The sequence below is a fragment of the Engraulis encrasicolus genome, chromosome 7, assembly GCF_034702125.1.
Source record: "Engraulis encrasicolus isolate BLACKSEA-1 chromosome 7, IST_EnEncr_1.0, whole genome shotgun sequence".
Taxonomy (NCBI): Eukaryota; Metazoa; Chordata; class Actinopteri; order Clupeiformes; family Engraulidae; genus Engraulis; species Engraulis encrasicolus.
This window is the reverse complement of record NC_085863.1, coordinates 27452565-27465846: the sequence shown is the minus strand read 5'-3', so window position 1 is coordinate 27465846 and position 13282 is coordinate 27452565.

Genomic DNA, 13282 nt, shown 5'->3' with positions numbered 1-13282 from the left:
AATGTCAGTGTCGCGTGGAATGCTGCTACGGCTCCAATAATGGATCATTTAATTAGTTCCATTGCATCCACAATATCACCGCACGCTTGCACCATATCAATCTTGGCTAATGCTTGCACAGGCACCCAGCACAGCCATTCTAACATGGAGTCATATGAGGACTGCTAAGGATGTGAATGAGACTGCAGCACTGGAAGTAAACAACAGGACATCCCTGGTCATCACAACTCTCTTATATTTCCTAAGTGTATTCCATTTTTACTCATAACTGATTCAACTGATTACAAATGTTGCTTGTATCGTGCAATTTAATTTATTGGGAAGAAGAACACCTTCAGCCAGTGCAAACGAAGCGGATGCTTATTGCTGATGCTTATTTGTAATGTGCTTTCATGCAAGATATATATAGCATATAAATGTGTTATTTCAGAATATTTTAGCACCATATCCAGCGGGAAAGATCAGAACCATAGTCCTTTTGTTGTGCTGTAGTTTTTTCCCCAATATGTAATTTATTTGTTTTGTTGGGTGTATTGAGAGAAAAGATGGTGGGGGCCTGCTGTGTGTGCATGCGTGCCTGCGTGTGTTCATGCACGGTGGTGTGTGCTTTGTGTTTTCTTCTGTGAGATACGTACCTCTTTCTAGTATTTGAAGATGGAACTGCAGAGATGCAGAACACATGCAGTGGGTATGTTCCCAGCTTGATGCGATAAACACAGCTCCACATCTCCCCGTGCTGTGTTCATCCGTCTGCCGTGACAAATGACAAATGTGCTGTGTTTGTCTCTCCATCAAAGATAGCTTACAGTATGTGCTCTGCTTAGCGATTACTACTCACCTTGCCATTAAGCTGCAGCATGACTAGTGTTTCTCAATGGGGACGGTAGAGCCCCCCAGGGGCAAGGGGGCATTGGAGAGCTCTAGGGGGGCGTTAAGAAGGATACAGCAGAGATGGGGCGGTGCTTAGTTGCCATTGGGAGGCATTAGCCATTTTGTTTTTTTAATACTAAGGGGGCGTTGTCAGTCTTATGATGATGTCCGGGGGGTGTTTGGAGGCTTGGGATGAGGTTGAGAACCACTGAGCTAAACTGTATACCTCAGGCCTATGCAATTTCCATTAGGCTATTTTCTCCCCTTTGGCTTACTAACCGTTGACAAGATTAGCATGATGGTCATATTTTTACAAGGCCAATCAGCAAATAGAGGGAATGTGTGAATGATGATGACAATGGCCTAATGTAACACTGGAACCAAAAAAGAGAGAAGGGAAAGCTTCACTGGGTCACTTATCCAAGTCTAGTAAAAAATACACTACTTACTGTAAAGTGTATTAAAACTGTACCGCAGAAACAGGCTAAGTGTATATGACCAGCACCACCAGACATTCCCAACCAACTGAGACTTTTTTTTCGGCCAGGTTATGAGATGATTGGTTAAGACACAGTTGTTACACAAAAGCCTAGAGAGAAGGATCACATGGCAGGACATTTACCGCACTTTCTCTATCCAGTTTGTCCACCTTTGGTGTTTTGTCCATTTAGTTTAGTGCAACAGTGCGTAGCCGCCCTAAGTGGTGCATACTGCAAGCAGCAGCAGCCAGACAACCATGAAGAGCAATTTCGTGAATCTAACAGGCGGACTGCATAGTCAATTGCTGAATTCAACACTTAGAGAGTCGATTCAACATCTTCCAGAGTGTATTTGGTCCTACACTGTATGTTTACTGTGTGTGTTGGGTCATTTCACTTTGTGCAAAAAGCATCTGAAACTCCAGCACCGGCACAGGTTTAAAGAAGAAATGAAACGAATATTCAGCTATTATTCACATTAAATATTGTGCCTATTTCTAAAACATCAATCCAACTTTAAATAATTTTTCCGGGCATAACTTGTTGAAACTGTAACTTAAAACCGTGCCTTTGGTGCGACAATATTTACAGGGCAGTGACGTCATTAGGTTGACACCCTCTTTTTGCGAGTATGGCTGGCTGCGGAAATATCATACATTTGAAGGACCCATATCTCATAAAGGAACCAACATTAAGATACAAACATCGACATGTCGAAAGAACACACCTCTAACATTATGTGAAAAAAAACTCACGTTGAATATAAGCCTCACAAATAAGCCTAGTAGACTTTTCTGTGATGATGCACCACCATATGCCATATGGGTTGGAAAGATATGCCATATTCGGCACAGGATCGACGGGCACAAAACAGCACCGCGCTCCTACGTAGGCAATACGCTGATTATTATTAAGATATTATCAATCATATGACACAATAGTGTAGGCTGTATGTGTTGTGGTAAACTGGAAAATATGGGAGCATGTTAGGGTGCCAGCTGCCGGTTTCTCAGATCATGGATGTGACATTCCGCGCTGTCTTTGACAGGTTGAAACCGAAGTGGCAATTCGAAAGCCAGCTTTAAAATCGTATTAAACAATGGCGTTATCTCAATTATTATGCCGACAACTTACCGATCAACCAGCGCGGCATCTAACTTATTTTTTTGTTTATGGCAACGTGACAAGGGGGGGGGCGATGCTTTGGCTGCTGCGCCGTCTTTGACATGTTGAAACCTAGCGAAATTGCACTATCAGCTGCTTTAAAAACGTATGATGAGGTAGCCCAATAGCATCGTTTTAATGTAATCTTAAAATGCAGGGGCGATTTCGTTGCATATAAAGCAATAACTCCACGACTGACGGCCATGGAGTCGTAACGAAACACAGCCTCGACCCGCAGCGCATTGACCGAGGACCCTTAAGGGCCGTACACACACGTCGCTGCTATTTACTCGCTACTTGCTCACTCGCCTACTTGCCACTCGCTTTGGGTGATTTTGTTTACTGGTTGTCATGTGTCATGCCCGGCTCTGCCGGTTAGTGTTTGGGGCACTTTGCTCCTCCGACCTGCAGGTGGAGCTGGTCTGTGAAGACGTGCAACATCTCAGAGGGCTGCTGATTGGGCGGCCTATAAAAGGCCTCCCATCAGCATTCTCTCTCTCTCTCTCTCTCTCTCATCCCACAGGCACATTCGTTTGGTGACCGTATGGTCACATCGACGACGGCCGGGATTTGCACCACACTTGCACCCTTTTGGACAACACTCATTTACTGATACACTCTTTGGTTAATTCACATTACTGATGACTGATACACTTTGTAAATAAAGAATCTTTTGTGTAAAATGTACGAATCGGTGTGGTCTCCCTTAATGTTACAGCCACTAACGAGCCAGTGGTTGTGACATATGGGGGCTCATCCGATCTTTGGTAGTAACTTTAGGCTAGGGTAATTCCTTCTACTGGCTATGGCAGCGTAGGAAGGTGCGTAGAGCTCTTTGTATTGAGTATTTGGCTACAAGTATTCCTTCTACTGGCTTTTGGAGCGTAGGAAGGTGAGTAGAGCTGAGTTACTAATTGTGAACTGCTGATAGTCAGTTGGGGCCTGTTATCAGTTAGTTAAATTGGGGGACCTATACTGGTTTGTGCTTTTGGATTTTTGTTGGACCGTGCAAGTGTAGGTAAGACTGAATTGGTTGTTCCAGCCATCTTGGTTTAGTTTCATTGCAGTTTGTAGCATTGCATTCAACCTCTGAGGAGCTGCTGCCTTTATCCCCATCTAGTACGGGTTCTAGGTTCCTGCTGTCACAGAGCCTGGGCGAGGGCACCGCCTTGGAGAAACGGCTGAATCGGCTTTGTCGGGATGGTACGTCTCCACAGGTATTGGTGAGTAAATGATCCTCGTCCTCGGGCTCTGTGTGAAAATAGATTAGTCTAGTGGGGGGAAGATGTTTAGGGGGATGCTCCGAGGTTAGTTTGCTGTGTTTACATAACTGTAATGCTTTAGAGACCTGGTTGGATTGGTTGGAGAGAGAGAGCCTAGCTTAAGTAGAGCTAGTTTTGATTTACCTGTTATTTCAGTAGTTTCATTTTTTTGGTTTGGTACAGTAGGCCAGGGTTGGTGCTGTCTGGATTGAGCAGGATGGAGGCTTTTGTGGAAGCACCATCTGAAAAGTTGTTGTTTGCCCTAAACAAGGAACAATTGTTGCAATTGGCAGAAAAGTATGGCATGGAATTGTCGTCAGCCATTAAAACTGGTAAGAAGGGAGCCTTGCGTGACTCCATTCACGAGTTTTTGTGTGAGCAGGGCACTTTGCCTTCAGCAAAAGGTGGTGACTCTCGTGTGAAAGGTATGCCAGAGCAGTCAGAAAAGATGGGTATACTTACTTTTGAGCAGCAGAGACAGCTGAAGGAACTAGAACTGCAGGATAGGGAGAAAGAGCGTCTTTTTGAACTGGAAAAAATTAAATTGGAACGAGAATTGCAACAGCAAGCAGATTTGGATAAAATTAAATTAGAACGAGAATTGCAACAGCGAGCGGATGTGGAAAGAATCAAATTGGAACGGGAGTTGCAACAGCAAGCAGATATGGAGAAACTTAAATTTGAAAAAGAAATGGATTTGAAAAAAGGTGAAATGGACCTGACAGTACAGCTTGAGAAAATTAAAATTGAAAAGGATCGTTTGAAACTAATGTCAGAGGGTAAGATTAGTGGAAATCTGTCCGGGTCAAGTATGGATAGCATGGTAAAATACGTGCCAAAGTTTGATGAACGTGATCCAGACGTGTTTTTCTCGCTGTTTGAACAGATGGCCTCTGATAAAAAGTGGAGTGAAGAGGATAGAACGGTGCTTTTGCAAACTGTACTAGTAGGACGCGCACGAGAGGCATACTTGGCATTAACAGCTGTTGATAGGCACAAGTATGCTGAGGTGAAAAAAGCGGTCTTGAAATGTTATGAACTGAATCCAGAAGCTTACAGACAACGTTTCAGAAACTGGCGTAAACGTGATAATCAGACTCATGCTGAAGTGGCAAGAGAGTTGAGTACTTATTTTAACCGGTGGCTTACTTCTGAGTCTGTCTCAACTTACGAAGACTTGCGTGATTTGTTGATTTTGGAGCAGTTTAAGAACATTGTACCAGATCGAATTGCAACCTACATTAATGAGCAAAAGGCAAAGTCAGTGGAGGAAGCGGCCTCGCTTGCTGATACTTTTGTGTTAACGCATAAACGTATGCCTTACAGCAGTCCTCCACGGTATAGGCCTAATAGCCACCAGCGTTATGATCCTGCTCGTTCTCCTCCACAGCGTTCTCCTCCTCGTTATGGTCGTAGTTCAAATCGTACCAATTATGGCAATTCCAGTAATGTTCCTAAATTTGATAATGGAAGTAGCAAATCTCGTCCAAGCCCGACGGATAAATGTCATTACTGTTTGCAGGAGGGACATTGGAAAAAGGACTGCCCGCTGTTGAAAGGCCGTAAATCTAATGCCAAGGCAGCTGGGTGTGTTTCTGTTGTGCATCCAGTTGATTTCGGCGTCTCTGATCTAACCCCGTTACCTCGTTCGGAAGTGGATTGTGAGCAATTGATTGAAGATTGCGCATCTGTGTCAGACGAGCAGACGAAATCAGTAGAGTCAGCTGCATCTGATTTCGCTCCATTCATTAGTGATGGCTGGGTGTCATTGGTTGGAGAGACACAAAAAGTTCCAGTTAAAATCTTAAGAGACACTGGGGCATCTGAGAGTTTCATTTCTGGAGCAGTTTTGCCATTTTCCACAGCATCTGACACTGGGAAGTGTGTTTTGATTAGAGGAATAGGCATGCAGTCATTTTCTGTACCGTTGCACAAAATTCACTTGAATTCAGGGTTTGTGAATGGGGAGGTGACTATTGCTGTGAGACCGTCTCTGCCTATGCAGGATATCCATGTAATCCTGGGGAACAATTTGGGTGGGTGTTTAGTTTCTCCGCCTCCAGTTGTCACACCTGTACCGCTATCTGTAGAGGAGCCAGACGCGTGTTGTCAGGAATTCCCAGAAGTGTTTACTGCTTGCGCTGTGACTAGGGCCATGTCTCGCGCACAGGCGCAATCGTCGGATGTATCCAAATCTGTGCCTATTTTTGTTCCTGAGCTGCCTGAACCTCTGTCATGTCAAGATTTAATTGAGGCACAAAAGAATGATCAGAGCTTTGAGAAATATTTTGCCTTAGCTTCTACTGATCCAACGATGGGTTACTTCATTCAGAATGGCGTTTTGCTGCATACGTGGTTGCCAGGTGTTGATCCTGAAGTGGCAGGTCAGGTGATTCAAGTGATGGTACCTGACAAATACCGTGATTTGATTTTGAAAACAGCCCATGGAGCAGAGTCTGGGCATTTTGGAGTTAAGAAAACCTACCGACGTCTTTTGGAACATTTTTACTGGCCACGGATGAAACGCCATGTATCTAGATTTGTCAAAGCATGTCATGTTTGCCAGGTTGCGAAACAGAGTACTCCCATTAAACCTGCACCACTTCAACCCATTCCGTCTGTTGGCACACCATTTGAGCATCTCATTATTGATTGTGTAGGTCCACTACCCCCTTCGAAATCTGGTTGTGTGTACCTCTTTACCATTATGTGCCAGGCCACTCGTTATCCAGCAGCGTATGCCTTGAGAACAATTACCACAAGATCAATATTGAAGTGTTTGTCTCAATTCATTTCTGTCTTTGGCATTCCAAAGGTAATTCAGAGCGACAGAGGGTCTAACTTTACCTCCAGAACATTTGCTGCAGCGTTGAAGTCGATGCAGGTGAAGCACAATTTGAGCAGCGCTTATCACGCACAAAGTCAGGGGGCATTGGAGCGCTGGCATGCCACATTGAAGTCTCTCTTGCGCGCTTACTGTGTGGAGATGCGGAGAGATTGGGAGGAGGCGTTGCCATGGCTCTTGTTGTCGGCGCGTGGTGTAGTGCAGGAAAGCACTGGCTTTAGTCCTAATGACCTAGTCTTTGGTCACAAAGTCCGAACCTCACTGTCTGTTTTAAATGCCAATCTGGATCTGCAGAACACTCCCGCCAGTTTCACTGAGTATGTAGATGGTTTTCGTCGTAGGCTGTTGCTTGCATGGAAAGAGGCAACAGAGCATTTGACCAAAGCTCAGGTGAAAATGAAGCTGCGTTATGACCGTAAAGCGAAGATCAGAGTTTTCAATCCGGGTGATCAAGTTTTAGCTTTGCTGCCCATTCCTGGGTCACCATTTACAGCGAAATACTCTGGTCCATTTACTGTTATGAGCCAAGTGTCAGATCTCAATTATCTACTGTCAACTCCTGATCGTAAACGATCACAGCAACTGTGTCATGTGAATTTACTCAAGCCTTACCATTCTGCAGGTTCCGAAAAGGCGGGTGGGATTGCTGCGAGTCCGGTGGGTCTAGTCGTTGGGGTTGGGGAACCGCTCAACTGGCCGGAGGTGGCAGCTTCGGATGAAGTGCGCGCACCTGACGATTCAGTGTTACATGGGCGCTTGGATAATACTCAGCAGTTAAAGGAGCTAGATAGTCTCCTGGGTCATTTAAGTGGGGTGCAGCGTAAACAGTTGTCGGATTTGATTTTTGAGTTTTTGCCTTTGTTTTCCGACACTCCAACCTGTACCACACTAATTGAACATGACATTGACACACAGGGTGCCCGCCCAATACGACAAAGATTTTATCGAGTGGCTCCCGATAAACAGAAGAGTATGGAGGACAGTGTACAGTATCTGCTTGATCATGGTCTCGCCAAGCCATCTTACTCCAGTTGGGCATCGCCATGTCTACTGGTTAAAAAGTCAGACAACACCTATAGATTCTGCACGGATTATAGGAAAGTAAATGCTGTGACTAGACCAGACTCTTTTCCATTGCCACGTATCGAGGACTGTGTGGATCAGGTTGGGAGTGCTCGTTATGTTAGCAAATTTGATTTACTTAAAGGTTACTATCAGGTGCCTTTGACACAGAGAGCGCAGGAGATTTCTGCGTTTATTACGTCCTCCGGGTTGTACTCGTACACTCGCATGAGCTTCGGTTTGCGGAATGCCCCTGCAACCTTCCAACGGCTCATGAATAGGGTCGTTGGGGGGCTGCAGGGGTGCGCGGTTTATTTGGACGACGCTGTTTGTCATTCGGACAGTTGGGACGAACACCTGGCTCGCATTCGAGCGCTTTTCCAGAGGTTGGTGGCAGCAAACCTCACAGTAAATTTAGCGAAATGCGAGTTTGCGCGTGCCACCGTCGTCTATTTGGGTAAAGTAGTCGGCCAGGGGATGGTGCGGCCCATTAACGCAAAGGTGGCAGCTATTGATAATTTCCCTGCACCGGCGACGAAGAAAGAGCTTATGCGCTTTTTGGGTATGATCGGGTACTACCGCAATTTTTGCTGCAATTTTTCAACTGTTGTCTCTCCTCTGACCAATTTGTTGAAGGGTGGCGCCAAATTCATTTGGTCGGAGGAGTGTCAGCAGGCTTTCCAGAATGCAAAGCTTTTGTTAATGTCAGCTCCGGTCCTGGCTGCACCAAAATTGGATCAGCCTTTCCAGCTGCAGGTGGATGCAAGCCAGGTGGGAGCAGGTGCGGTCCTCCTGCAGGCTGATGATGATGGGGTAGCCAGACCGGTTTGCTATTTTTCAAAAAAGTTTAACAAATACCAATTCAATTACTCTGTGATCGAAAAGGAAGCTTTGGCATTGATTTGGGCATTGCAACACTTTGAAGTCTATGTGGGAGGGGGTCTCCATCCAATTGTGGTCTACTCTGACCACAACCCCCTCACATTTCTCCAGTCCTTTAAAGGATCCACCAACCAGCGCCTGTTGCGCTGGGCACTGTTTTTGCAGCCATTCCACCTACTCATTCGCCACATCCGGGGGGTGGAAAATGTTATGGCTGATGCGCTATCTCGGGCTCTGGACCAGGGGGCCTAATGACCTTCACTCGCTCCTAACCTTTTTTTCTGTTTCTTTTTTTTCTGTTTCCCTTAAAGTTTGCTGTCCGGGTACCAGGATTTGCTGGGTGCAGAGAAGAGCAGAGGGGAAGGAGGGTGGTGAGGGTTTGGGTCTGGTTGGTCTGGGGTGGAGGGGAGGTGCATCTGTAGGACTGGACTACAGCTACTGTGGCTATTGTAGCATTTTGTTTTTGTTTTCTATTTTTGTTGATGGTGCTTCAGAGACCCATTAGTATGGGCCTCTGTTTTTAAGGGGGGGGATGTCATGCCCGGCTCTGCCGGTTAGTGTTTGGGGCACTTTGCTCCTCCGACCTGCAGGTGGAGCTGGTCTGTGAAGACGTGCAACATCTCAGAGGGCTGCTGATTGGGCGGCCTATAAAAGGCCTCCCATCAGCATTCTCTCTCTCTCTCTCTCTCTCATCCCACAGGCACATTCGTTTGGTGACCGTATGGTCACATCGACGACGGCCGGGATTTGCACCACACTTGCACCCTTTTGGACAACACTCATTTACTGATACACTCTTTGGTTAATTCACATTACTGATGACTGATACACTTTGTAAATAAAGAATCTTTTGTGTAAAATGTACGAATCGGTGTGGTCTCCCTTAATGTTACAGCCACTAACGAGCCAGTGGTTGTGACACATGGTTCCCGCTGTCCGCGCCAATAACGTCCATACGAAACAAAATGTAGGCCTATGCTGTTTAACGTTGATCGTGTGCTGTGCACAACCATGCATATGAGCCTTTGATGGTGTACAGTGTATGTATTTTCCTCAACACTTTTAACCAAAGTGTGATGGCGTACAGAAGTTGGGTGGTCAGAACACCACAGGGGCAACGTCACCTGTCAATAATCTGTATTCTGCATTCCAATTGGTTACTTGCTTAACTCGCGTCGCTCGAAGATAAAATAAGTTTATCTTGGAACCCGCCCACATCGCATCGCTTGTACTCTCCTCGCCTACTCGCCAGCGAGACTCGCTGGAACACGTTGACATTCTATTGACTTCATCCGCTGGGCGAGTAACTAGCAGCGACGTGTGTGTACGGCCCTTTAGTACTAGCTACAATGGCAGAGAGGAACTAGCATCTTTAGCATGCTGCTATCCTGCTAAGTGGCTGTCGGCCAGACTCACCCGTCGTCGCACTCGAGCTATCCGTCGGCTCACCTGCCATCCATAGACACTGCTTGTGGTAGTCTAGGAGTCTATTTCCAACCATGTCCACGGTCTCCAGATTTTTAAGGTAAACAACAGGGGGGTGGAAAACGCCCAGAGCACAACATTGATCTAGGTCACTTCAAAAGCCGATGCCTCCTACACGATCAGCGTTGTTTTGCCTTCTCCTTGTCAGCAACAGTTCCAGTAATTTTGACTTAAAGAAACTTGTGCAGAGAGATGCCTTCAGTGAAACTTGTACTTGTTGCAACCTGTACCATTTTGACCACCACGAACACAATATTTTCCACTGTGCTTTGATTTACTCGCCATAGACGCCGCCATTGACTACTATAACTTTGTGGGTTCGGAGTTGGACTGTGTCAACCTTATGACGTCACGCATAAGACAATAAATTTGCACTACTGGACAAAATATTGCTCATTTTGAGCACGTTTTAACATGACTTCCCGGATAAATTATTACACACACAATATCTTGTTTTAATCACAAAGCTTGAAACTTTTGTAATATGCAGCACAAACTGTAAAATTCCAATTAATATTCGTTTCATTTCTTCTTTAAGACATATAATATGCACTGGGGACCCAATTCTGGGCTTCCCCTCTGGGCCTGGTAGAGCTGAGCTCTTTATGATGCTTACACACTGCAAGCCCGAGATGTCCACTTAACGTGTCCGGAGCTATCCTGTCCGGAGCTATCCAGTCCCCGCGATGCTCCTTGAAAATACTCGAGTCTACTTTCCTGCGCGGACGTCCACGTGCAATGAGCGGGTTCCATTGAACATGAATGCCTGCTGTCCGCGGATAGAATGTGGACGCTGACTGTGTAGCGTGAAAGGCAGCCCGCAAACTTCTCGGACTCGCAATGCTCCCGGACACGTTAAGTGAACACGAATATCTTGGTGTGAAGCCACCGCAACCCAGGTCAAAGGTGTGAAGGTGGGTAAGAGGTGGAAAAACCCAAATGCAGAAAGTCAAAAACCCTGCCACATTTTTGCTCCAGCCAATTCAATCAACGAGCTGATCCTAATTACCCCATTCCTTAAATCAGGTTGATGAGCTCATAAGTGAAATAATCTATGTTGAGAGAGCACAGTCAGAATGAAAACCCACAGTAAGCAGGACTTTCACTCTGCCAGTTCAGTTTTCCCCCCTCTGTTGTTGGTGGGCTCCGGCTGTGACTGCGTTCGACTCTAATGTGCACACTATCCACACACTAAAGGTGGCAACCAAATGACCATGAAGAGCAATTAAGTGTCTCCAGCTTATACTCAACACCATGACATTAATCTTCATGTCACTGAAATGTCTGAAGTTAAAGTACTTACGGTATGTATGATTATAGGGCAGGTAGCTAAGCCCCGCACATTTGGGCTTACATTGCCCACAGGGACCCCGGTCCGAGTTCGTCCGGGGTCATTTCCTGGCCCTGCCCAATCGCTCTCTCCCAATCATTTCCTGTCAACTCTCACACTGTCCTGTAGTAATAAAAGGCCAAAAAAGCCCAGAATATAGGGCAGGTCACTCTATCAGTGGGGAAGGACAAAAAATACAGTACGTGGCATTGCATTTTAATCTGAAACCAGATCACATTTTAAGACTATGACGCACGGTACAGTAAAATTTTTAAGTTTCTTTTGTTTCAGACATGTAAAAGTTTTCATCTTTTACCAGACATGTTTCGACGGTGAAACAGCCTAAAGATTTTATATAACTCTTAAGACATACATCTTATTATAAGACCTACAGTATCTGATATAATGTCCACAACTTTTTGCTGTGAGCAATACATTTGCAAGTGTAATGGACAGTGAGCGTGATATTTGTTTTACTGCATTGAAACATTTGGTTACATCCAACACACACATTCAAATTTGAAGAGCATCTTGTGGAGAACTTTTTGTTAAAACAACCTGAAACACACGGTGATATAATCATTTTTTTTCTTCCCATTGTCACGAGTGAAATGAGAGGATGGTTGCATGGCACCACACACATTCCTTGATCGATATTTTGTCCTGTGCATGAATGAAAAAGGTAAAATGTGTGTGCGTGTGTGCGACTGTGCGTGTGTGCGTGTGTGTGTGTGTGTGTGTGTGTGTGTGTGTGTGTGTGTGTGTGTGTGTGTGTGTGTGTGTGTGCTAGTCTGTGTGTACAGTGGTGTAGTCTACGTAGAACGCATGTATACACAGTACCCACCTCAAAATTTCAGGGATTTCACCCACCTAAAATTGATTGATCCATTATTTAGAATAGCACAAATATATACAGTATACCCACCTAAAAAAAAATTCAAATATACAGTATACCATCACAAAAAGTACACTACACCACTGTGTGTGTGTGTGTGTGTGGGGGGGGGGGGGGTGAATAAGCATTTCTGGAGTTCACGTCTTACACTTTTTTCTCCCTCTGGTGACCTCTCTTGGGACTTGTGCTGAGATCCAGGGGTGCATTTCTGGAAAGCGTAGTCACTAACTATGTCAGCTATACTTTGTTGGTTGCAATGCAATTTCCCATTGGCAACTACCGAAGTTGCTAATTGCTAACAACTACGCTTTCCAGAAATGCACCCCTGGTTTGCAGCTGAAATGCAAAGCAAAGCAGAGAGAGAATAAAGCTGAAGATCTTGGGATGAAACAGCTCAGCAAGCATTTCTTAATGGCCGAGCACTAACGACTATGTGTGCAGTAGGAATAGGACACACAAATGTGCATGAGTGTTAACTCTGTCTCTGCCACTACCCTGCAATGTCTGCAGAACATGCAAATCTTAATACATGTCTTCTTCTGTCTTTCTCCCTCTTTCACACACTTTTACACACACACTCTCTTTTTCTTTATCTTGCTCTCACTCTCTCCTCTCTGTCACACACACATGCACGCGCACGCGCACACACACACACACACACACACACACACACACACACACACACACACACACACACACACACACACACACACACACACACACCTCTGACTTTTTCAAATTCAAAGCATCTACAGACAGCGGACAAAAAACATGGCTGGAGGCATGAAGACACCGTGAGAAAAACATCAATGTGCACATATTTACTAATTCACTGCTAGAGAGAGGAGATGACAGGCGGAGATGAGATGAGATGGAGAGAGTGAGAAGAAAAGGAGGAGGAGGTGATGTGAGAAAGACAGAAATCAGAATTGAGTGGGAGAGATTGAGAAAGGGGCCAAGGAAAGCAAGGGAAAGAGAAGATGATATGAAGGAGAGCAAAAAAACACC